Source organism: Ailuropoda melanoleuca, chromosome 4, assembly GCF_002007445.2.
Source record: "Ailuropoda melanoleuca isolate Jingjing chromosome 4, ASM200744v2, whole genome shotgun sequence".
In the NCBI taxonomy this organism is placed as follows: domain Eukaryota; kingdom Metazoa; phylum Chordata; class Mammalia; order Carnivora; family Ursidae; genus Ailuropoda; species Ailuropoda melanoleuca.
Window position 1 is genome coordinate 108,302,367 of NC_048221.1, and position 26,693 is coordinate 108,329,059.

Below are 26,693 nucleotides of genomic sequence, written 5' to 3' on the forward strand. Positions count from 1 at the left end.
TTTTGCACGATAAGCTTCCTTTGTTTTCCACTGTGCCTTGCCTCATTCTCCTCTACTTTGATTTCTTTACGAAATCAAGCCACTAGTTTGATGTGAGGCTGTCCTGAATGCTGAGGTCCCCCTCAGGTAGTCCCATCTCTTAACTGTGCTCTGTTGATACACTTATCACAACCAAGTTGTCTTCGATCAGAGGGATGGTAAGTTTAGATGCAGTCAGAGCTGTAGGAAATGTGGAAACATCACAATCCGTCCTCTGAGGATTCCGCCGATTCTGGGCATCAAATGGGGCTTCCCCGGCTCGGCAGGCTCCGCAGTTCGCCCGCAGCCTCCTTCCAGCTTCTGGCTTCTGCCTGGAGCAATCGGGTCATTAATTCCTGAGACACTAAGTGGGTGATGCAGGCTGGGATCCGGCCAGCAGCCAGGCCTGGACGGTTCAGGGGCCGGGGCCTGGGTGTGTTCTCGCACCCTCTTCCTCTGGCCATCGGGGCTTCCCCTGTCTCTGCCATGGGCCTCCTCAGGCTGCCCCGTGCAGGCTCCGGCCTCCCTCCGCCTCCCTGTGCCTGCTGGACATTGCAGTCTGCAGGCAGTGTGGACTTCAGGCTGTGCTCGGCCTGTCCCAGAATAATGGGAGTAAGAGGGCGGCGTGAAGGGGGGTGTGCATGTGCCTTACCACACCCCTTCCGACTTGGGGAGGGTTTGCATGAGGAAGGACTTGATTATGACTCTAATAGTTATCAAACAAATACAAAAACAACAGCAGTGCAAGAACAAAGAGAGAGCTTGCATGTGACAGGGCCACTGGAGGGTTGTGTGGGCCTGGGCGAGTCCCCTTCCCAAGCCTGGCCTCACCGCTGCGGAGGCCAGTCAGCCTGACTCCCTGCTGGAGACCCCGGGCTTGCAGCTGCTGAGACCCTGGTGCTCGCTTTCTGCTGGGCCGGCTGCTGTCCCGGATCTCTCAGGGCCTGGCTGAGGAGCCAGAGGAGGGCTGCTCCTGTAGGCACTCTCCCCCTCCTCCCAGACTCGTCCACCTAACCACGGTGGCCTCTCTGAGAACCCGAGGGAAGGCTGGACCTGCCGTCAGTGAAAACGCGCAGCTTGCGTGATGTCTTAGGACCTGTGGCCTGAGTTAAGAGTGGGTGTCTTAGGGAAGTGCCTGCTCCTTGAGCAGTGGGGTCGGCCCTCTGCCCTCCTTCACACAGGGACCCGGAGCCGTGACCCTCCAGCCAGAGAAAGGGGGAGCGGGGACGCTCAGGATGAAGGCGGGATGGTCCTGGGCCCCAGGAGTGGGTTGGGCTATAGTGGGGTGGCTGCTGGCAGGGCTCTAGGAGACTGCAGTGTCCTGGGGGACCCCCCCCTCCCCACCTGCCCAGCAGAGACAGCTGACCAACCCAAGACATTTCTTACCACACACTAGTCACTTCTGCCAAACCTTTCAAACCTGCCAATAGCAACTAGTGAGCTTGTGGAGGATACACGACTGCTGGGCCAGGACTCTGGGAGACCGTTGCTCCGGCACAAACACCCTTCCTCGTCTCCTCCTCTCTCTCCCTCCCACCTGGGTTGTTCTGGCCTCACAGCAGTTGTAGGAACCATGGGGTTGCAGTTAACAAAGTCCACGGGGGTCGCTGTTGATGTTTTGGTGAAAAGGGCCCTAATGCCCCTTGCACGGCTGACCTCCATTCCCAGCCCTGCCCCTAGCACTTCAGAGTGACAAACCCCATTGGGGTGCTGCCACTCCAGCATGGATTCACTCTGTGCTGAACCCGTGCACCGGGCTTGTTCCCATCGCCGCGACATTTCAGGGCAGGGGGACGGCCAGGGGCCTGGGTTTAGGAGTCGGCCTGGCCTGTGCCCAAGTTCTAGCCCTGCCACTTACCTGCGGGGTGACCACGGGCAATTTCCCACCCTCCCTGGCATTTGGGCTCCTTGTGGGTAAGCGGGGATAATTACATAACACGTTGGGTGGGGTGTGTGTNGCCTGTGCCCAAGTTCTAGCCCTGCCACTTACCTGCGGGGTGACCACGGGCAATTTCCCACCCTCCCTGGCACTTGGGCTCCTTGTGGGTAAGCGGGGATAATTACATAACACGTTGGGTGGGGTGTGTGTGGGGGGTCATAATGACATAATTACATTACAGGCTCGCAGGACGACATGAGGTCATTCTTACAGAAGTTCGCTCAGCCCCGGGCACGCGGAAGGACTCGGAATCATCAGCGGCGGCGCAGGGCCGCTCGGCGGTATTTCTCACCCGCTTCTCCGGGCGCAATGCTCTCCGCTCCCTTGCTCGCATGGCTCTCGGCCGCGTTTCCCTTTAAGACTTGGCAGCGTCTTTTGTGCTGTGGGCGAATCAACAGCTTCGTTACTCAGCGGGTGTTGACAGCTACGCCACGCAGCTGTTCAGCCCCTCGGCGGTCACTCCCACGCAGCTGTTCAGCCCCTCGGTGGTCACTTCTCCGGCAGCTGCCCACTGCGGGCGGGCCTCGTTTCCGCACGTGGCCGAGGGCGCCAGGCCTTCCGAGGAGCCGTCTGTGCGGCAGGCCCGAGGCCGTGGCTCCCTCCAGGGGAGATCTATGCTTGAGCTCGTGGGCCCCAGAGAACGGCGCGGACTCACGGGACCTGAGCCTCCTGCCGTCACACTTGCTGGGGGTGAGCTCTTCCTTTCCCTGGAAAGTTCAGGTCTTAGAAGTGGAGTGAAGACTTTGTTGACATGTTTTCCCCCTTAGCTGAGTCACCTGTGGTTTTTGTTCCCAGAACCCATTCTGCTGCGTTTGGGTTTGGGGGGAGCCGTGTGTGTGCCTTGCTTCTCCCACAACTGAGCCGAGCCTTGCCTCACCCCTTCCCACACCCTGACCTTCCAAGGAAGGCTTCTGGGTGTGCGGTGAGCAGTTTTCTAGTGGGTGAGAAGAGAAACAGAGAGTGACATGCCTGTTTGCCTCATTTTGAACATTTTTAGTTCAGTAAAAACAACCCACCAAAACCAACCTTCTACCGAACTCACCTTTTAGAAATACGGCATGCCCTCTTGAACTCAGCTGTCGTGGGCCCGGCTCTGGCCCCCACCAGCACAAACCCTGATGGCACTCTGTTCTCAGACAGGTCTGGCCTGCTCTGTGCCTCTCCCCAGCCACAGAGCTTCCTTCCCCACTGCTCAGCACAGGCTTTTTACCTTTTCCTCCTTACTGGTTTACAGCAGATTGCCCCAACTTGATGGTGAACCCCGGATCAGCAGGAACATTCCTGGAAAAGCAAATCGAAGTCACTGTGGATGAAAACAATTCAAACAGGGCAAAGCTCAGGGAGGAAAGTTTCAGTTGAGATCCAGTCCCCCAGAAACAAGCGCTGACCACATTTGCTGTGACGTCATCCCGTTAGTTCTCTCGATGCGGGTACCAGGTGAAGTTCATGGGGTCTTATACCCAAATGCTATCCCACTGGCTATCACTGTGGTGGGAACCCACCAGCGCTGCACTCCTTTGTCATTTCTTTTCCACTTCTCCCCTTCCTGGCCTGGCACCTACTATAATATTTTGTAAGACGTTGGTTTCTAAAGGGGTCTTCATTGATGGCTTTGGCTGGTCATTCAACACACTTTTCTTTTTTCTTTTCTTTTCTTTTCTTTTCTTTCAATTTTTATGTATTTTTGTCATTTTAAGTTAGCCAGCATATAGTACATCGTAAGTTTTTGTTGTACTGGTCAATGATTCATTAGTTGTGTATAACACCCAGTGCTCATTTTTTAAAAAGATTTTAATTATTTGTTTGACAGAGAACACAAGCAGTGGGAGTGGCAGACAGGGAGAGGGAGAAGCAGACTCCCCTCTGAGCAGGGAGCCCAACATGGGGCTCAATCCCGGGATCCTGAGAGGCAGAATGACGAGTGATTAGGAACAGACTCCATAGCTAAACTGCTAGGTTTGGAGACTTGAGTATACCTGTCTGACCCTGGACAAGTCACATAAACTTTCCATACCTCGGTTTCCTCCTCTCTACAATGGGGATGAATAATAGTGCCTACTTCATACGTTTGTGCTGGTGCTTGATTGTGTTTTTATTATTATTATTTTTAATTGAGGTGTAACTGATGAATGGCATTATATGAGTTTCAGGGGTACAACATGATTTGGTATTTGTATATACCGTGAAAGTTACCATTTTTCGTCATACAGAGTTACACGTTTTTTCCTTATGATAAGAACTTTTAAGATTTACTCTCTTAGCAACTTTCAAATATGCACTACAGTATTATTGACTATGGTCACCATGCTGTACCTTAATCCTCATGGCTTGTGTTTTTATAACTGGAAGTTTGTACCTCTTGACCCCTTCACCCATTTTGTCCACCCCCCAACTTTCCCTCCCCTCTGGCAACCACCAATCTGTTCTCTGTGTCTATTTGTTTGTTTGTTTTTTAAATTCCAGTATAATTAACATGCAGTGTTATATTAGTTTCAGGTGTACAACATAGGGATTCAATAGTTCTATACATTTCTCAGTGCCCCTCACGGTAAGGGTGCTCTTTATCCCCTTACCTATTTCACCCATCCCCCCACCTCCCCTCTGGTAACCACCCATTTGTTCTCTGTATTTAAGAGTCTGTTTTTTTTGTTTGTCTCTTACTTTTTCTTTGTTTTGTTTCTTAAATTCCACATATGAGTAAAATCAGGTGATATTTATCTTTCTCTGACTTTTTTCACTCAGCATAAACCCCTCAGGTTCTATTCATGCTGCCCCAAATGGCAAGACCTCATTCTCTTATTCTTTTTTATGGTTGAGTAGTATTGTATCTATATATCTATATATCTATATCACACCTTCTTTATCCATTTACCCATTAGGATGTTTCCATATCTTGACTCTTGGCTCTTATAAATAATGCTGCAATAACATAGGGGTGCATACATCTTTATGAATTAGTGTTTTTGTTTTCTTTGGGTAAATACCCAGTAATGGAATTACTGGATCATATGGTATTTCTATTTTTAATTTTTCAGAGAAAACTCCATACTGTCTTCCGCAGTGGCTGCACCAATTTGCATTCCCACCGACAGTGTAGAAGGGTTTCCTTTTCTCCGTATGCTCACCAACACTTGTTTTTTGTCTTTTTGATACTAGCCATTCCAGCAGGTGTGAGGTGTTATCTCCTCGTGGTTTTAATTTGCATTTCCCTGATGATTAGTGATGCTGAGCATCTTTTCATGTGCTTGCTGGCCATCTGGATGTCTTCTTTGGAAGAATGTTTATTCGGGTCCTCTGCGCATATTTTAATCAGATTGGTTTTTGTAGTTGTTGGTTATTGAGTTGTTTGAGTTCTTTATATATTATGGGTATTAACGCCCAATCATATATATGCTTTGCAAATATCTTCTGTCATTCAGTAGACTGTCTTTTCATTTTGTTGATGATTTCCTTTGCTGTACAGAACCTTAATCCTACTTGTTTATTTTTACTTTTGTTGCCCTTGCCTTTAGAGTTGGATCCAAAAAAATCATTGCCAAGACTGATGTCAAGAAGCTTCCTCCCTATGTTTTCTTCTACTCTGTTTCATCAAGGCTTTTTCCTGGGGTTTTATCTTGTTCTTTCATTTGGAATATATTCCTTTGCTTCCTCATTTTGCTTGGCTCTCTCTGTTTGTATGTATGTATTTGGTGAAATTGCTGACTCTCCCAGTCTTGAAGGAGTGGCTTTGTGTAGGAGATGAGCCTTATTGTACAAAATTGCCCTAGCTCTTGGTTGTTTCTCCAACCTTTGTGATTGTCTACTCAGGCTGATTTATCCTAGCTAGGTCCCAGTTGTCAGGGGTGTGCCAAGACCTGCCAGTATTCCAAAGGGAGGGATCTCCATTAGCCCCTAGTTTCAGGCTCATTGGAAGCCAGACCTTCAGGCACCAGCTTTTATTTTTAAGTTTCTTGGTTTTTTTTGATTCATTCACTCTTAATTAATTAAGTTTTGAGAGAGAGTGCACGCACCCACACACGTGAGCAGGGAGTAGGGGTAGGGGCAGAGCGAGAAGGAGAGAAAGAATCTTGAGCAGGCTCTATGCCCAGCACGGAACCCAATGTGGGGCTCCATCTCACCACCCTGAGATCATGACCTGAGCCAAAATCAAGAGTCGGGTGCTTAACCGCCTGAACCACTTGGGAACCCTAAGGCAACAGCTTTTGAAGTCTGCAAACATACACAGTCCTGCGGGACCACACTTGTTAACCCTGCTGGCCTCCCAACCAGGTGACCCGGAAGTATCCCCTGGGTAACAGTTGCAGAAATCAGAGCTCCAGATGAACGGATAACCTCCTTTCTGGAAGGTACCCGTGAGCTGTCGTGAGGCCAGTAGGAGTGCAAAGATACCCACCTCCATTCCCTGAGAGGCTCTGTGGCCTCCAGGTGTGTGGTGCACCTGAAGCGTGCCCCTCAGACTAAAGCTCCAGACAAGGAAATAGGCCTTTTGTCACAGGAAGGGTGGGTGTGTTTCAGTCTGCTGTCTGTGCTGCGCCCTGGGAGGTAGCCTGCCAAGAACTGTCTCTCCGATGGTTTTAGTCCTGAGGGACTCAGAAAAGCAATTGCCCCTGGCCAGCAGAGCCAGGTGTTCAAGGGTGTCCCCTCCGTGAACTGTGTGCCTGCTGGCTTTCATGGAGCCGTGGGAGAGCACAGGGCAGGGTGGTGGGGGAGCATGGGGGCTGTGTGGTGCCCGCTGGCGCTAGCAAGGTAGACGAAGGGTGCCTGCTAGTGCCTCCATCCCTGGAGAGAGTCCCAAAGGCCCTGCCCCTCTGGCAGGTGCTGAAAGATTAACCAATGAATCTCCTTCACGTCAGGTCTAGCTTTTTCTAAACTGCAGCCTTTGTGCTGGGTGAGTGAGTCTGCTCATGAGCCTTTTAAGAGCAGAATCTCAGTTCCCTACAGCACTTTGCATCTCCTGGAAGTGAGCCCTGTTGGTTTTCAAAGCCAGATGTTTGGGGGGCTATCTTCCTAGTGCGGGTCCTGAGGGTGGGGGTGTCTGATGTGGTATACAAACTGTAATTGTGAGATCCCTTCCAATTGTGGGTCTCAGTGCAGTGGTATGGCTTTGGGGGAGACCATGTCTCTTCCTCTTGGACCTGTCTCTAGTGGCCCTAGTCTCCTTGTTGTGGGGGGGGGGCTGTTCCTCTCTCTTTCAGGTCTTTGTTCGAAGGCATAGCTTCACATGTAGCTGTGGATTTGGTGGGTCTGTGGGAAGGGCAGAGTTCAGGATATTCTTATGATGCCATCTTGAACTGCCTCCTCGGGTGTGTTCTCAGCAGTGCCTGGCCTGTGGCGAACACTGAGCGAGAGTCATACTGACTAGCTATTAATGCGTAAGCCCGGGGAGCACAGGGAGTCAAGGCTACAGCAGCTCTTACTCATGTGTACGTACCCAGCAGCACGGTACGGGCTGGGTACCGTGCTGCTGGATAGAAGTCAGCTCAAGATTTCTATCCGTGGCGATACTGAGGAAGGGCACTTAGCCCAGAGTGGAAGGGGGCGGAGAGCATTCCCCCTGCAAGTGTGCCTCGACCTTCATCACGCCTCGTCCACAGAGAGACTAGCATTTGCTCCACACCCTGGGGCATTTGTGGCAGAGGCTATACATGGCTGCAGGTGACCAGCTGGATGGCCCCCTCCTCCAAGCATCCTAGTCTCGCCCTTCACTGCCTTCTTTGGGGTGGGATGGGGCAGGCACGCTGGGGGAGGGGCACTGATGGTATATGTCGCACCTGAGCATCTTGGGTAGCGAGCTCTTCTTGGCCCTGTCCTTCCTCTGACCTCTTCTTGCCTTCAGTCCAGCAATCCTATGAGCCCCTTCCTTTTTCTTCGTTGTGCCCTTCATCTCAGTGGTTGGTGATCCTGACTCCGAGGGCCACCATGGAGGCAGCAAGGAGCTCAGAAGTTTATTTCTGCCTAACAAGAAAAGAGCATGATTCCTTTTGTTTTCTCATCCATATAAAAGAAAGGGGAGATGGGGAGAGGACAGGCTACAGGGTATTTTAATTATACCCAGACAAATTTTCTAAAAAAGTTCTCAGCAACCAGCCTTCTGTGAGGATGATAACAAAACACTCTCTTCCAGAGTTCGCCCTTGGTCCTGGGCCACAGTGGAGGTCGTTCAGCTGTCCTACCCTTACCGTGAGCCACTGAGGGTAAGCAATGCAGAGTTTCCTGAGGGGGCAGCGAGCAGGGATTCCACCATGGTTTTAAAAGTCTGCTGTTCTGGTTAGATTGCCTTGTTCTGTTGGCTCCTAATGGATGGAACTCTAAGTCAATGCTGAAATGAGCTACAGTGTAATTCCAAACAATATATGATCGTTATGTGTATGCAGCATTGGGACGTGTGGTTTAAGGTTCAATTACCAAATTTACATTCACAGCATTGCATTTTGGGGTGATGGGAAAGGGGTTTGCATGAGGAGAACACGGTGGAGTGTTGGGAGGTTGCCTGAATGGGCGCGGGTCCCAGGCCAGGCACATCTGAGGGGAGTAGACAGGAGGTCTGGGGCTGCTTCTGACTTCATGGTGAGTTGATCATGTGATCTTGGGCAAGTCCTTCAACCTTCTTGCGTCCCTTTCTTCTTCTTTAAAAGGAGGAACAGTAAACTGTGCTCCAGATGCGTGTAGGTGTCTCACTGGGAAGGTTCCTTGGTCAAGTATGTCTGGAAAACACAGCCCCTGCTTTCCGTTATAAGACTCATTAGCACATTACAGGGTCTGCAAGTAAGAAAACTGGTTAGGATGCTCAGCGATCATTTCCCTTACTTTTTGACCACAAACCCCCCCTTTTTGTGGTGACGGTGGTGGGGGGGGTTCAGTTTGGGAAATACTGGTCTAGGTGTTCTTCCTGTTCTCGAACCGGTGATGTGCAGATCGTTGCACAGTGCATGTTGGTGACTGGGCCTGAGTGTGCCTCTGTTCGCAGCTCAGCCTCCTTCCCAGCTTCCTGGAGCGCGCCACCCACCGAAGCCCCAGTCCTGAAGCCAGCATCTGAAATCCTTACTGCTCCTTGTGGGTGGGTGTGGGGCATCAGGCAGGACACCTACAACTGTCTCCTCTGTCGCTGAGCCTTGCACGCCGCAGCGACCCTAGAGCCTCTCCGTTCTGCTCCCTGCCCTGCACACCCCATGTCCTCTCTCTGCCACGCTCTCCAGAGCCACCCTTGCAGGCCCGGGTGCTCCTCTGCCCTCCCCTGGACCACTGTCATTAGCTGACCCTAGCCTCTCCCCTCCCTCTGCCCTGCCCCCTGCCCCCACTACCCCAGGTCTGCTCTTAGGAGAGTGGGGCTCAGCTGATTCCCTCCCCCTCCAAGGTTCCTCAGCTTGAAGCAGAAACCATCCACCTCTTCCCTGTGGTCACGAGTGACTATATCTGTAGCTTATTACTTTGCGTGGCTTGAAAAGTCTTTTTTTGTTTGTTCGTTTTTAAAATCAAGGTAACAGCACGTATGTAGCTTTTTTTACTCTTCGAAGACCTCATTCATGATTCTCCTGTCGTGGTCTCTGATCCCCGAGTGTGAAAGGGCAGTGATCGCAGAGGTCTTGTAGGCCCCCCAGCCCACAGAGCAGAAGAGGCCAATGTAGTTGTCACATTGTCCTGGCAGTGCCAGGAGTCCCACGTGGCCTTCCTTCAGGCTCCCCCTGTACCTCAGTGGCCCGGCCAACTGTGTAGACTGAAGCATCCACGCCAACTGGAACACTGCCCCTTCTTGGGGACACACCACGGTGTATTTGGGCCGGCTCCCAGGCTGGCCGCACAAAGCCGTGTTTTCTGCTTTCAGGCTCGGGAGCGGGGCGCAGAACGTCCTTCCCTGGGAGGCTTGGCGTCTGCATCAGGAGCCGGGCTTCCTTGCACGGTGTTTGTCAGGGTGTTTTGGGGTGTGCAGGAGTCTGAAGCCAAATTTTTTGGCCTATATTGGGGAAGCAAGTTTTGTTATGTAAACATTTGAAGAGGGAGTGGAGGAAGCCAGCATGGAGAGCCCTGGGGGATGATTATGCAAAGTCACACGCAGCCCTGTCAGGGACGGCTCCTCCGTGCTGCTCAGGTCCTGCCCGGTGAGGACACCTGCCCCTCCTTCTGGCTGTCTCTGTGGGACACTGGCTCCTCTGTCCTGCCTCCTTTCTTTTGCAACCAGTGCAGCTCCAGAACCCTCCAGCAGCGCCCCAGGTGGACATGCCCACCAATCAGAGTTGTGGGACAGGGAGGCTGTGGCCATTGTCATTTCCACACTCGGGCCCATGAGGCATCTTCAGCACCTTCATACACCACATGGCTTATCCATGACAGCTTTCTTTAAAACAAACAAACAAACAAACAAACAAACAAACAAAGTAGTTATGGAACCTTGTCCTGCAACCCAATACAGCATTAAAAAAATCCTAAAAAACACAAAAAGCAACTGGATGCTCTAAGTCAGCTGTATGGAGACATTTTGAGTTTCAAGGGTTAATTGTGATCCTTCCCTGCCTGACCTTAGCTCTGGCCCCACTTCCTCTTGCAAACAAGGATAAGGGGCTGGCACTGCATGCCAGGCCCAGCTCTGCTAGGGCAAAGCCAGAGCAGGACCATGTTTAACTGAATTCTACAGACCAGATTTTCCTATTATTCCATACTTGCACTGTTAACTATGAAAAATTTTTTTCCTGTTATTTTTGGTGGAAATTGCTCTTCAGTAGCCTTCTTATTTATTTATAAAAAATTTTTAACGATTTTATTTATTTGTTTATTTGAGAGGGAGGGAGAATGCGAGACAGAGAGCACGAGCAGGGGGGAGGGGCAGAGGGAGAGGGAGAAGCAGGCTTCTCGTTGAGCAGGGAGCCGGATGTGCGGCTTGATCCCAGGACCCTGAGATCATGACCTGAGCGCGCGGAAGGCAGGTGCTTAAAGACTGAGCCACCCAGGCGCCCTTCAATAGCCTTTTAAATGACAAAGCCAACAGATAGAAAACATAAAGAGACAAAGGAGAAAATAAAAAATGAACCATAATCCTACCATCCAGAGATAGCCATTTTTGACCTTTTGTAATATTTCCGGTTATGTGTATACACACACACGTACACGTGTATACAGATTTTATTGCAGTCTTGAAATTGTTGTGTATGTAATTTTGTATAGCTAGAGCTTTCCACTTAACTTTAGAGCACAGCTATGGTTCTCTGTCATTAAATGTTCTTGAAATCACCATCTTGAAATCACTGCTGTTTCCTCCATCATATGGATGTACCGTCATTTATTTAACCATTCCCACCTTATGAGGCAAGTACACTGGTGCCAACATTTTTGTAACTGTATATAATGCTTCAGTGAACATCTCTGCAAATAAATCCAGGTTTCTGACTTGTTCCTAGCATCGGATTGCCAGAAGGTCGGTGAGGGGTAGAACTCGGATTGCCAAATTTCTTTCCAGAACAGCGATTCCAACCACAGATAGGTGAGGCTTGGGTGCACGTCAGCCACCTTTGCTGGGGACTGTGGAGGTGTCAGAATTGTCCATCTTGATTTTTGCTTTCTTCCTGTCACTCCTGAGGTGATGTGAGAAATCAAGATTTGACTTGTTACTTTAAGAGGCCCAGGCCAAAAGAGAGCAAGAAAATGAATGCTTATTGAGAATGTACCGTGTGTGGCACCCTGTGGAAACAACGATAATAATAACATGATGCCTGGGAAGGAGCTATTTTCTGGAACATTCCACACACTTAATTGGCTTCATGAAGTCTTTACTAACATCTTTATTATTTTCACTTTTAGGGTGCCCGGGTTTTAAAGACTTTGTATAGGAGGTGAAGTCATATAAATCACCCAAGTTGTGGTAAGCAGTAATGTCCAGTGGGCGTTCTTACTTCTGGTTTTCTTTGTTCCTGATCAACCAGCCGTCAGTCCAGGGCACACTTAGGCCCAGGCTGGATGCTTCCTCCAAGCAATGTTGAAATTGTCACTTTGCACATGATTCTAAGTACGTAGACTCCAAAGAAGGCCCTGCTGGGGTGTCTAGGGAAGGTGCATTGGCTTTCTGAGATGATTTTTCTCTTTCCTTTAGGTTTGGATGTTTTCCCCCCCTGCAAACTGCTAAGTTCAGAGTCTCAGGGGGTGAAGTAGATTCTGAGCACTGGAGACGTGGAACACAATGATTCTCAAATTCAGGTTTATTTCTTTTAAATACCCATAAAAAAAGAGGTGTAGAAATGTCTTTGCTAAAACCATGACACTTGCAGCCAGCCAGCCAGCCACACACTCAGCCCACGTTCGAAGTGGTGAAGTAACGTGACCGACGGTGCTGGGGAGACGGCCCAAAGAGTGCCTTCCAGGAGACAAGCCCCTGGTCTGAGGGTTATACCGCCTGCCACCGGCTTCTTTCTCAGACGCCCCGGTGCGTCTGAGGAAGACACACCTGGGGTAGAGGGTCTAGCATTAGACCCTCCAAGCTCCTTTCTCTCTGGGGTGCTGGCCTCTGCCCTGCACCAGCAGGAAAGTGAGAAACAGCTCATTGTGCTGCACGCCGGCGTGGGACGCCCCAAAACAACACGGTAGCATCTGATGTTCGCAGGATTGATGGGGGGCTCCAACCACTGCTTATGTGGCCCTGTAAACATTACGCAATCTCACTCAGCCTCAGCTTCCTCATCTATAAAACGGCTCATAGAACTGCCCCCCTCTTAAGTTGGTTGTGATCCTGTATTGAAAGATCGTAGATTGGAAATGTAGCATAAAAGCTTGCAAGGTGCTGGGTGAATATTGCCTTTCTTGTGTCTCATCCCACAGAACAGTCAATAGGGGAGCAGAGGCCACAAGGTAGGAGTACCTAGGGTGCTTCTAACGGCGGGCTTTCAGTAAGTGGAGAGGCTTCGGAGGGAGATATTTTTCTCTGAGTACAGAGATATTCTTGCGCCCTCAGACCGTGTCCACACCACAGGCACAATTCAGAGCAGTTCCTCCCCATGGGGTTTGGAGTCCCCATTCCTCCTCACCCTGATGCCCCAGGGAGTCCCTTTTGATTCCTGTCCTCTGTGTCTTCTCTGAGTCCCTGTAGGCTGCCTTGGCTGAGAGCCCAAGGCCTGTGCTCGTGGGTCAGCTATCAGGCAGAGGTGCTCCCTGGGTGCCTCAGCCGTGTGGGGAATGGCAGGGAGCCGTCAGGTGCAGGGTACGGAACAGCAGGTGCATGGAGCGTCTAGAGGCCCACTGGCAGTGCCAGGCCATGGGCAGACAGAGGTGGGGCTGTCCCCTCTCCTGCTGTGACCTCGATACTATTATCAGACCAAAAGCAGGAGACTCCGATGGGGGCAGAGGGCCGAGCTGCCCCTGGGGCAGTCTCAGGAACGGGCAACCTCATAGGCCACTGCCGCCAGCCCCAGGAAGGCAGCCCTTGGCTTGTGGCCTGGGGCCCAGTTCCCGCCAGGTGTGACCGCGCCACCTGAGCTACATGACACAGAGCTGGTGATTGTCATGCCGCTGTCTCTTGCGGGATGGCTTTGGGGCCTGCTTGGCCCCGGGGCAATCTTGGACAGCTGGGCTTCCGGCAGTTAGCCCTACTGATGAGGAAAAGGGCCTTGACCTGTGCCTGCCGTGTGGCAGCCCGTCTGCTAATAGGACGTTACTGAGCCCAGGACTGATTTGGAGCTTACTAACCCTGGTTTCCAGAGCTGGGCGTATGTTGTGCCTATCCTGGAGGCTGTATTTTTTTTTTTTTTTTAGATTAAAAAAAGAATATCTTACTCAGGGTGTAAGTAACTCTTCACAGCTAATCCCAGTGCAGAGAAGAGTGAATGTTCTTGGTGTTTTCTTCGAGGTTTCTTAAAGGAAATCTCTCACCATTCTCTTGGGCGTGGCACTTGGCTGCTGGGAACAGACACAGTTTATCTTGCAGAGGAAACTGTTTTGCAAGAGGTTTCCCACAATTATGGTCTGAGGGAGGGTCCCTGCCAGCTTTTCTTAGTCATTTGGGCTTAGCGGGAAGGTGGGTTTTTGTTGTTGTTGTTTTCCTTTTTTTTTTTTTTTTTTTTTTTTTTATCTGAAGGCAGGAGCCATCTGGGAGTAGGCACACATGGGTAATTACCCCGAGTTAGGGAGACAAAAGGATTGCTGATCAGCAGCTCTCAGGGCTGCTGCAGGTGGCTGATGGCTTTTGGTGGAATGTCACAAAGTACTCAGGCTGCGGGGTGAGTCAGAAATCCTTAGGTCACTTGCGGTTTTCTTTCATGGTTTTGCTGTGACTATTAACTTGTTTTTACTTAACAAGAAAAACAGGTGTTTGGGTGTCTGTTTGAAATAGTGCTGCCCTCTTAGCAGCTTACTGTAGTCACAGGGCTGTCCCAGTTTGGTTGACACTAAATAGATAACCGTAAATGAGGGAGGCCAGCAAACCCTTTAGACAGGGCCTCCTGGGACGCTCAGATCCTTGTGATGTTCATGAGGAGGAAAAGTGAGCTTGGAGTCATCCATCCTTTGATGAATTTGAATTGCCGCTCAGTGAGCAGCCCCCAGGGCCCTCACACACCCCTGTGGAGCTCAGTCCCCCTTTGGAAGTGAGCGCCTGTGATCTGCCCCTGGCTTTGACTTTTCTGTGTCCCGCCCGGATGAGCTGGCAGCTCTCACCTTATTTCTGGTGCTTTTTGGATGGAAATAAAAGCAGCACATTTGTCCAAACACAGTGTTGGGCTTTCTTTCTCCCTGGCCAGGCAACCAGGCTCTGCAGCGTTTCCACTCCCGCTACCATCGGCGCACACACTCCGAATCCCGAGTACCGGGAGAGAACGCCTGCCTCCCCAGCTGCGGGAGCTCACTGCTTCCCTCTGGTCCTCAGGCCTGAAAAGATGAGTTTCAGGCTTCACTGCAAAGCCCTTCAGAAATGGGAATATTTGGTTCCAATCGAATCTGGTCTCTTCACAGGAGTGGAAGCGATGGGAGGTGCCAGATGGGGCCCTCAGCTTTGGGACTGGAAGTCTCTAGAATCTGCCAGACAAACACAGACCAGGAACCTTTTTTTTTTTTTCCAGGAGTTAAAAGTGGCCCCAAATGTCCTCCTTTGACCCCATTCCCCCTGGGCCTGCATTATACCTGTCTGTGACCTTTAGACGCGTAGTTCTTCAGGTTTGGGCTTTTAATTCACAGCTTGGAGCACAGGCAGCTGGGCAGCCAAATAGCGACTGCCCAGGGCACACCTTCCTGGTCCTCTGCCACCAACCCAGACCCCAGGGCTGCGGGCCTCCTGGAAATCGTGGGGTGCTCAGACTTTCCCTTCTATGGCAGAGAGCTCCAGAGATTTGCTGCCTCACCACATCACCGCAGGAAGAATCAGTGTGGCGGGTGAGTCAGACACTGGGGTCATCAGAAATGAACGTCGCAGGAGTTGCTTTCGAGGGAGGGAGCTGGCGGGCGCGGCGCCGCAGCGCAGCCGGGGAAACCGCTGTACAAGTCACCTCTGCCCCCACCCCGGCCGTGTCCTCAGCCCTCCACCAACCGTGCCCCGCACGTAGCAGTCAGTTGATCGGTTGGAGGGATTGTTCTCTTTGGGAGGTGAGAGGTGGCGCGGGGTGGGGCACCTGTCAGTGCATCACAGGTCACTTTCAGGGCCATTTTTTATCTTCTTCTTCCCTGTTTGTAGTTCTTGGAGGGACACGTCAGCAGGACGGCAAGTAGACACCTGGGCTGCTGTGAATGAGTGAGTGTATGGGGGGGGCTCGTGCCGAGGGGTGGGCTGCCCGTGGGAAGCGGGGCTGGCGCCTGGCCAACCTGACTGAACCCTTGTCAGTGAGAGGGCAGCCAGCCGATGCAAATGCGGGGGCAAGTGGCTTGTTGATAGAGGGATGTGGAACTTCATCAGGACGAGGCCCAGCGCGCATTGGAAGCTGCCCTTGCGGCAGATGAGTTTGCTTTAGTCTTTATGACGCCCATGTTCGGGGAGTAACTGTGTCCGCACTGCAGCCCCCGCCCCCCAGGCCTGTGGTCAGGTGGCTGAGGACGGCTCCTCACCCCGGCTGATGACGCCATAACCAGCCACGGTGCAAAGGTCTCAGGTCTGCTGGCACAGGAGCACCCCGACCCCTGAGGGGGTGGGTGCGGCTGGCTGGTGAGGCGTCTGCCCTGCTGCCTGCACCGAGGGTGGTTGTGGCCCTGCTTAGCCTTCTGCCCCTCCCCCCCAGGACACCTGTCATGCTGGCGGGCACCATGAAAACCCTGAGAGCTAGCGGCCCAGGCTCAGAGGTGGGCAAGGGTCTTAAAATCCATACGAGCCATTTCTAAGATTTCCCTTGATTTGACCAGCATTGATTGAGCACCTACTGTATATGGGGAACTGTATCAGAATCAAAAAGAAGTAGTTGTTGCTGGTAACAGGTGGGCCAAGATATCCAAACAGGAGTTGCTGTCCTGCTCCCTGGAGCCAGAAGGAGTTCTTAGAGAAATGGGGGGGGGGCGGGGGCGGGCAGTGGTTCTCAGAAACTGCCAGCAGAAGAGAAATGTTAATCCTTTTACTATAAAAACCGGATCCCTAGTTTTTGTCTGTCTGGTGGTAGCTCTAGGAACAGAATCATGCCAGATGCTTGCTTGCTGCTCACCTGCCTGGTCTGATCTTCCCATCTAAGATCAGGCGTGGACACGAAGCATGGAGGGTTGGTGCCCAGAAGAGGGACCTGGAGGAGGGGAGACCCCGCTGTCCCAAGTTGTTGATGCCTCCTCCTACTCAGTCTTATGGGCTTCCAAAGAAACCAAGGCGTGTCTGGGGTGAGCTTTGCTCTGTGTATTCCCTCCTCCCTCTCCTCCCTGTGGTGGGCAGTGCATGGCCTTTCCTCTCCCAGCACGCCAAATGGCCACAATCTCTCCCCCCTCTAGAGTCAATACTCCCCCAGAACAACTTCTCACTTTGTGCCAAGCAGCGTGTGGCCAGGGGAGAGATAGCCAGGCTGGGCCTGTTCCCAGGGAACACTTCCTTCAGGAGAGAGAAGGGACACAGCCCAGTGCGGACCCTCCCAGCACAGGCTGAGTACCCCAACTCTGAGCAGCTGAGGGTTGCAAATATGTGGGAGGCGTTGTCATTTGGGCCTTCCTTCCTGACGCTGGGCCAGCTCACTCTTTTGAGCTCACACTTCAGCACAGTGTCTTGGAGAAAATGGCGGATGGATCCCCACACCCCTACAGTGTTGAGATAAACACTTTGTTTGTCTTCACCCAGCTTGCTGACCTGCCCCAAGGAGGAGTTGTGTCACAACTGACTGGGGAGACTGGTGAGAACCTGAACACGCTGGACTACATTTAAAAGGGAATATGGCCACCATGTTGTCTCATTAATGTTCTCTTTTTTGCATCCCATGCACACATCGCCATGAGTCTCACTCATTGGGAGGAAGGGGCTCTTCTCTGTTTTCTTTCCAGATGGGAAGCACATCTGGGGTAGAACCAATCTTTTTGACAGCCCATTTCTGTCCTACCATCTGCTGGACCTATGGGCCTGGCATAATCTTCCAAACAGTACTTAGCAGAACCAGACTCCTTCTGGAAGTTCCAAGGCCTAGAATTGAATGTGATGCTAGGAGCCCCCAGCTTGCCTTCTGGGACCAACCAGGTTCTCCAATCCAGCTTTTTCACAGAGCTGTGAACTTTGCAAGTTTTAGGCCATGTCATCCTTATTTTCATCAAGTTTTTTTTCATGCACAGGCTATAAAATTTCAGTGAAATTCAAGTTTTCTTGAGCGTTGATTAGTCACAAATGCTATTAGGAGAGACAATATTCATTAACAAGTTTGCCTCCATGTCCTTGTTGTAGTAACACCTTACAGTCTGCTTTGGCCTCATGGGCCAGTCTCTGCTCCCTGGTGTCTGGGGCCTCAGCTGGGGAGACACAAAGGCTGGTGGTGATGGGAGCTGAGGCCTGGAATCATCTGAAGGCTTGTTTGTAATTGTGGTGGTTGATGTCAGCTATCAGCAGGGACCTTATCTCTGGCACTGTCACCTGCAACACCTAGGTGTGGCCTGGCCTTTCAGCATGGTGTCCTCAGAGGGGTCGGACTTCTTACATGGGTCTCAGGGTTCTGGCTGCAGGTGGAAACTGCATCACCTTTTATGCCCTAGCTTTGGAAACCAGGTGTGACCCTTTTGCTGCATGCTTTTGGTTGAAAACAAGTCCCAAGCCTGCCCAGATCAAGAAGAAAGGAATTAGATCCTACCTCCTGACGGAGGAATGCAACATTTTGGAAAGGCCCTTGGGGTGGGAGGTATTCTTGTGGCCACCTTTGGAAACACAGTCTGCCATAGAACAATCAGCGAGGAGGAAAATGTACAAGTTTCCTATTTTGTCTGTCTCATTCTACCAGCAGGCACAAGGTTGAGAAGAGCAAAACTGGGGAAATTCTAAGGAGCAGCCAGTAATGGAGACGGTGGTGGGCTTCTCATACAGTGGACCAGAAAACACCTGTGTGGAGACCAGGGGACTCAGGGACCCTTGCTTTGGAACATTGTTTGCTGGTAACGTCCGTCCTGGACTCTTAAATCTGAGTTCCTGTGTTATGCAACAAAGCATCCCTCCCCTTGCCATTTCGGGCCAAAAACACGCCACAAAGAGTAGTGACAGTTTTCCATTAAGGTATTTTGTGCAGTGTGTGTGGGCCAGTACCTGTGCAGCAAATGAGGCTGTGATCATTGCATGACTTTCTCACAGTCTTTAATAAGGGACCCATACAGGAGTGGTGCGTCCTTTCTCTTCTTTAGACAGAAGATGGAATCCGTGACGGTTTCTTTCTTTCTTTTTTTTACTTTGTGAAAAAATGTTCTTTTAAAGATTTTATTTATTTATTTGACAGAGAGAGAGAGAGATTGAGAATGAGCCAGGGGGAAAGGCAGAGGGAGATAGAGAAGCAGACTCCTCGCTGAGCAGTGAGCCCGACTTGGGGCTTGATCCCAGGACCCTGGGAGTTGAAGGCAGATGCTTAACTGACTAAGCCACCCAGGTGCCCGTCTATGAAGGTTTCTATCTGATTAGTGCTGTGAGGATTTAAAAAGTTGACCCCAACTCTTATGAGTGATTCCTAAGAGGCAAGGAATTCTGTGATTATAATTTTAATATTAATCAGTTGAATATCTATTCAAATGGATAGAAAACTGCCTTATTCTAAATACTTTATATTTTAATGACTTTTTTAATGTTGTTTTGGGCATCTGATACATAAACACATCTTACGGGTGATAAACATAATTATTCAAAAAAATCTACGATCCAAGGATTTTTTTTTAAAGATTTTATTTATTTATTCGACAGAGATNTATTTATTTATTTGACAGAGATAGAGACAGCCAGCGAGAGAGGGAACACAAGCAGGGGGAGTGGGAGAGGAAGAAGCAGGCTCATAGCAGAGGAGCCCGATGTGGGGCTCGATCCCACAATGCCGGGATCACACCCTGAGCCTAAGGCAGATGCTTAACCACTGTGCCACCCAGGCGCCCCGATCCAAGGATTCTTTTAATACCATCTTCTTGGGCCTGCTCATGTAGGAAAGAAAGTTCATGCCTCCATTATCTTTTTTTTTTAAATTTTATTTTATTATATTATGTTAATCACCATACAGTACATCCCCAGATTCCGATGTAAAGTTTGATGCTTCATTAGTTGCGTATAACACCCAGTGCACCATGCAATACGTGCCCTCCTTACTACCCATCACCAGTCTATCCCATTCCCCCACCCCCTCCCCTCTGAAGTCTTCAGTTTGTTTCTCATAGTCCATAGTCTCTCATGTTTCATTCCCCCTTCTGATTACCCCCCTTTTCTTTATCCCTTTCTTCCCCTACCGATCATCCTAGTTCTTATGTTCCATAGATGAGAGAAATCATATGATAATTGTCTTTCTCTGCTTGACTTATTTCACTTAGCATTATCTCCTCCAGTGCCGTCCATGTTGCAGCAAATGTTGAGAATTCGTTCTTTCTGATAGCTGAGTAATATTCCATTGTATATATGGACCACAGCTTCTTAATCCAGTCATCTGTTGAAGGGCATCTCGGCTCCTTCCATGATTTGGCTATTGTGGACAATGCAGCTATGAACATTGGGGTGCATATGGCCCTTCTCTTTACTACGTCTGTATCTTTGGGGTAAACACCCAGTAGTGCAATGGCTGGGTCATAGGGTAGTTCAATTTTTAACTTTTTAAGGGACCTCCACACTGTTTTCCAGAGTGGCTGTACCAACTTGCATTCCCACCAACAATGTAGGAGGGATCCCCTTTCTCCACATCCTCTCCAACAATTGTTGTTTCTTGCCTTGTCTATCTTTGCCATTCTAACTGGCGTAAGGTGGTATCTCAGTGTGGTTTTGATTTGAATTTCCCTGATGGCTAATGATTTTGAACATTTTTTCATGTGTCTGTTAGCCATTTGTATGTCTTCATTGGAAAAGTGTCTGTTCATATCTTCTGCCCATTTTATGATTTGTTTATTTGTTTCTCGTGTATTGAGTTTGAGAAGTTCTTTGTAGATCTTGGATACCAGTCCTTTATCTGTGGTGTCCTTTGCAAATATATTCTCCCATTCCGTGGCATGCCTCCATTATCTGAACTGAAGTGAATGGAAATATCTCAGGGGCAAGTAAATTTGGTGTAAAGCCCAGGTGGCTTATTGTAGGGCTTTTTAAAAAATTTTTTATGGCTGTCATGTTTTGATATTTAAATGCTAGATTCAAAGCAGTAGCTTTGTGGGGGGCCTAGCGTACAATGTGGAATGCCAGGAAATGGCCACACGTGGGTGTATGTTCTCCACTGGATGGATCCAAGACCAGGGGGACGCTGAGGTCTGCCAGCTTCAATGCCAACATCAAGTAAGCAGATGGCGCTGGCAATGTTAGCAGCCATTAAAAATCATGTTTTTCAAGAATATTTAATGACACAGGGAAATATGATCTAATATGAAGTGAATTGCATCAATACTCCAAACTGTGTACCAACTGTATCTGGTGGATCAGCTGTAATAACACGGGCCGGAGGCAGAGCCAGCCAAACCCTGCTTACTCATTTTCCAGGAAGGGGGGATGGGGAAGAAGCCCCAACAGAAGCTGCAGAGCCCTGAAGTTCAGCTAAGGCCTGACGGGGTCAAGAGTGTGGGGACGATCTTGATGGGCAAGGAGGCGAGGCTGGTGGGAAGAGATTAGGGGAACGCAGTAGAAAAAATTCGTCACTGTAGACAAAGCTTACCACCATCGACAAGGTTCATCACTGGAGACAAGGTTCATCACTGGAGACAATGTTCATCACTGGAGACAAGGTTCATCACTGGAGACAGTGTTCGTCACTGGAGACAGGTTCATCACTGGAGACAAGGTTTGTCACTGGAGACAAGGTTCATCACTGGAGACGAGGTTCATCACTGTAGACCACTATAGACCAAGTTCATCACTGGAGACCAAGTTCATCACTGTAGGCAAAGTTCACCACTGTGCGCTGTTTCTCCACGAGCGGGCCCTGTTGTGTTATCCCACATCTGTCCTACCCCTTTGACTGGAGGCCATCAGTTGCTACCCTCTTTTTTGGCAGTTCCTTTAGGCTCCCCTGAAGTCCTGTCTGCATGGTTCTTTCTTTCTTTTTTTTTTTTCTTTTTTTTCCCCTTTGTTTAGAGAGAGAGAGAGCATGCACACGAGTAGGGGGGAGGGGTAGAGGGAGAAGGAGAGAGAGAATCTTAAGAAGGCTCCACGCACAGCACAGAGCCTGACCTGGGGGTCGATCTCACGACCCTGAGATCATGACCTGAGCCGAAAGCAAAAGTCGGACGCTTGAATGACAGAGCCACCCAGGCGCCCTTGCATGGTTCTTATTTTTATTTTAGACTACTATTTGCAAGGCAGCTTGAAAGCAGTTTAGTCCTATGGCTAAATGGTCAGTTTAAATGAATCTACAAGCTTCAAAAGTAAGTTGCACCCCTAATTTTCAGTTGTCCACTCTGATAGCTATAAATAACTTGCTTTTGGGAAGGGCTATTCATCTCCCCCGACTTAGTATATTCATATGAATGGAATCTATTAACACAGATTTGTGTGGCCTTTGCAGACAGTGGTGTTTATTTATTTTCAGCCATCAGTTTGGATAGATATAAAAAGAAAGGAAAGGGGCTCCTGGGTGGCTCAGTCGGTTAAGCATCTGCCTCCGGCTCAGGTCATGATCCCTGGGTCCTGGGATCGAGCTCTGCGGCAGTCTCCCTGCTCAGTGGGGGGTCTGCTTCTCCCTCTCCTTCTGACCTTCCCCACTGCTCAGGCTCTCCTGCTCTCTCTCTCCCTCTCAAATAAATTAAAAAAAAAAAAATTGGTTCACCTTAAGAAGGTGAGGAGATGGAAAAGAACAGATTCTGTCGCCCAAGTGGTGTTTCTGTGTGCATGGGCCCACCGTTGCCACCCCTGCAATCCCAGGATTACCCAAGGAGAGAATGAGAAGGCGGGTGGGGGGTTCAGGTTTTCCGTCAGGGGCCTGACAACCCTCACAGCTCAGGGGTTCGGCCACCTGAGTGGTATCCAGGCAGAGGGCAACCTCACGCTTGCTTCTCAGGCAAGTTCCCTGGGCCTCTTCCTCCAGTGGTTAATAACAGGCATCAGTGCATTAATCGGTATTGGTCTAATTCCTTCTGAGGGAAAAGTTTTGAACATTCTTGTAAAAAAAAAAAAACAAGAAAAAAAGCGTGTATTATTTTAGGAGGAAAAATCTTCCCTGTTGAAGATTCGCTTATTGACTCTTTGCTATAAATCCGTCTGGTTCTTTTATTTCTTTACATTTTCATTCTGGAATCTTTATGGAGTCACAGAAAGTTGCAAAGAGAGTGCAAAGGCTTCCTGTGGACCCTTCCTCTAGTCACCCTACCGGTTACATCTCGCGTAATTATAGTCCGTTACCAAAACCGGGAAACTGGCTTGGGTACTCTGCGTGTGTGGTTTTATGCCTTTTTACGACATGTATAGGTTCCTGAAAGTGCCAACCCAGCCGAGACGCAGACCTGCTTCATCACCATCCCTAGCCCCTAGCTACCACTAGTCTGTTTTCCACATCTGTATGTTTGTTATTTTGGAAAGTTATGTAAGTGGAATTATAGAGTATGTGACCATGTGAAACTGCAGCTTTTTACTCAGCAGAATTCCCCTGAGGCCCCTCCAAGTTTTGTGTGCCCATAGTCCATTCCTTTTTATTGCCAAATAGTACTCCACTGTGATGGTTAATTTTATGTGTTAACTTGGTTAGGTCAAGATATTGACCCAGAGTGTTGGTCAAATAGTATTCTAGATGTTTCTGTGAAGGGTTTTTGTTTTGTTTTTGTTTTGTTTTTAATCAGATATCTTTATTATTATTTTTTTAATGCTAGAGCTTAAAGGAATTCTAATTATTTATTTATTATAATTTTTATTTTGTTATATTAGTCACCATATAGTATATCCCCAGTTTTTGATGCAATGTTCCATGATTCATTATTTGCATATAACACCCAGTGCACCATGCAATATGTGCATTAATACCTTAATACCCATCACTGGCCTATCCCAATCCCCCATCCCCTTCCCCTCTGAAGCCCTCAGTTTGTTTCCCAGAGTTCACGGTCTCTCATGGTTCATTCCGCCTTCTGTTTACCCCCCCTTCATTCTTCCCTTCCTTCTCCTCCTGATCTTCCTATATATTTTTTAAAGATTTTATTTATTTATTTGACAGAGATAGAGACAGCCAGCAAGAGAGGGAACATAAGCAGGAGGAGTGGGAGAGGAAGAAGCAGGCTCATAGCGGAGGAGCCTAACGTGGGGCTTGATCCCATAACACCAGGATCACGCCCTGAGCCGAAGGCAGACGCTTAACCGCTGTGCCACCCAGGCACCCCAATCTTCCTATTTCTTATGTTCCATAAATGAGTGAAACCATATGATAATTGTCTTTCTCTGCTTGACTTATTTCACTTAGCATAATCTCCTCCAGTCCCGAGATTAACCTTTAAATCAGCAGACTTTGAGTAAAGCAGATTATCTTCCATAATGTCCATGGGCCTCATCCAATCAGTTGAAGGTCTTAAGAGAAAAAAAGACTGACTTCTCCCGAGAAAGAGGGAATTCTGTCAGCAGATTTCTTCGGGTTTGAGCTGCAACATTTACTCTTCCCTGGGTTTCCAGCCTGCCGGCCTGCTCTGCAGATTTTGGGCTTGTCAGCTTCTGTAATTCCATGAGCCACTTCCTTAAACTCTCTCTCTCTCCATATATCTGAATCCATAGACGTCCGGCTGATCTACCAATACTATGGTTGTGCCAGTTTGTTTAGCTATTCACCCACGGCTGGACATTTTGGATTATTTTGTTTTTGGGTATTACATATAAAAAAGCAAAAATAAAAAACTTGTGTATAAGTTTTCACATGAACATATATTCATGTGATTTGTCATCTTACACTTACTGATGGTGGACTACATTGATTGATTTTTAAGTATTGTACCAACTTTGTATCTCTGAAATAAACCCTGCTTGATCATGTGATATTCCTTTTATATACTGCTAAGTCTTATTTATTAATATTTTGAGAATTTTAACATCTATATCCACGAGCTATATTGGTCTAGTTTTCTTTTTTTGTACTGTCTTTGTCTGATTTGATATGAGGTAATACTAGGTTCATAAAACAAATTGGGAAGTGTTCCCTCCTTTTCTGTTTTCTGGAAGAAATCGTGTAAAATTTGTGTTAAATTTTTTTTTAACATTTGTTAAAATTCCCTTCAGTGAAATCATCTGGGCCTGGAGGTTTCTTTTTAGGGAGTTTTTAAATTAAGAGTTAAATTTATTTATTAGTTGTAGGTCTATTCATAGTATCTGTTTCATCTTGCGGGAGTTGTGGTAGTTGGTAAATTAAGGTTTATTTCACTTAAGTTGTCAAATTTACGGAGGTAATGTTTCATAGTATTTCCTTATTATTCAAGTAATGTCTGCTGTATCTGTAGTTTTGTCCCATTTCATAGGTGATATTGGTAACTTGTGTCTTCTCTTTTTTTTTTCTTTGTCAGTCTCGCTAGAGGTTTGTGAATTTTATTGATTTTTTCAAAGAACCAGTTTTTTGTTTCATTGATTGTCTCCATTGATTTTTCTTTTCTTTTTTTTTTTTAAGATTTTATTTATTTATTTGACAGAGAGAGACAGCCAGCAAGAGAGGGAACACAGCAGGGGAGTGGGAGAGGAAGAAGCAGGCTCCCAGCGGAAAAGCCCGATGTGGGACTCGATCGGCACGCGGGGATCACGCCCTGAGCCAAAGGCAGACGCTTAACGACTGCGCTACCCAGGCGCCCCTGATTTTTTGTTTTTAATTTTAGTGATATCTGATCTTCTGATTTCTGGTGCTCCCCCTCCTCCCAAGCAGGAGAGGCTTGAACTGGGCCATGGAGGTGAAAGTGGAGAGGTGAGTCGGGATGAAGCAGGGGGAAGAAGCTATCCCAGTCCTTATACTTGGAGCGTTGCTGATGGGAGGAGCGGATACATGGTAGGGAGAGGGGGCCTTCCAGCAGATCTTGCAGACTCCAGGCTGCACTATGGAGTGAGCTGGAGGTGGGCAGGAGGGCAGCCCCACCAGGCACTTCCTGGTCCTCTTGAAGGGGATCCTGGATCTAGCAGGGCTCTGGACACTGGGGACATTATTCCCATTTTAACCTCAGCCAGTCAGGAAGAAATGGCAGAGGAAGACAAGACTTAGCATTGAAGGCTCAGAATGTGTCCCTCCCCCTCCCAGCTCCAATCTGGAGAATTCTGGAGACTCTTCATTTGCATTTAAGGAATGCTCTCCAGGGAGGAAACTTCAGGAAAATGTTTGCATTTGGGAACTCAAATCTCCTGCTGTGGGTCCAACAGTTCTCTCTTGTTTGTGGAGGAGGTGGCCTGGGTGATACCCAGACTCACCTCCTGCCCTGAAATGGCCCAGGCTTTGTCTGCATCTAAGCCTGCCCAGCTGGTCCCTGGGGGGGGGGGGGGGGGTGGGNGTTGGCAGCAGCACAGCAGGGTACTCCCACTTAACAGAAGGACCCAGCCTGCTTCTCACATATAAATATACGGGGGCAGGTTTCCCAGACCTTTCAGAGGTTAACCGGCTCTTAGAAAATGGCATTTTGATGAACTGAGCATAAATAAATTGAAAACATTCAGATAACATTTCCCTAGGGTTTGAAAACTGAGTAGAAAAGTACTTGGCAGAGGGTCTAGGGGCTGGACTGAGAGTTTGACAAATGATTTGAGATGTTGTGATGAACCCACACTACCAGCAGCTTCTCGTGTCTCCCATCACAGCTGCTGTAGAGAGCCCGGGAGGAGGTGGCCTCTGGCAGGAGGGGAGAGCCCCTTTCTCTCCCAGGGAGTGGAGGGAGTCACTTCCATGGTCATCTGCATGGGGCTTCCTACCTGGGCTGAATTTGCTGTCAGATCTGTCTGTCCATCTGTCCATCTGAAAATAATCGTGTTTGTGCCCTGAGAGTCCAGGCTGGCGACTGGGTCCTGGAAAAGCTTCAAACAAATCAAAGTACTGTCTTCTCTTGATGTATGCAGTGGTTGATTCCTGGGAGAGGAAAACCGTGTAAAAAAAAAATACATGCTGTTGTTCAGTTCAGGCTCAGGTAACGATGAACAGATTTTCACCTACACGGATGTCAAGGAAGATGTTTGAAAATCATGTGGGATGTGGTGTAAGTCTGTGTTATGAGGGAGTCTCTTGGAATTCCTGATTTGTATCTAATG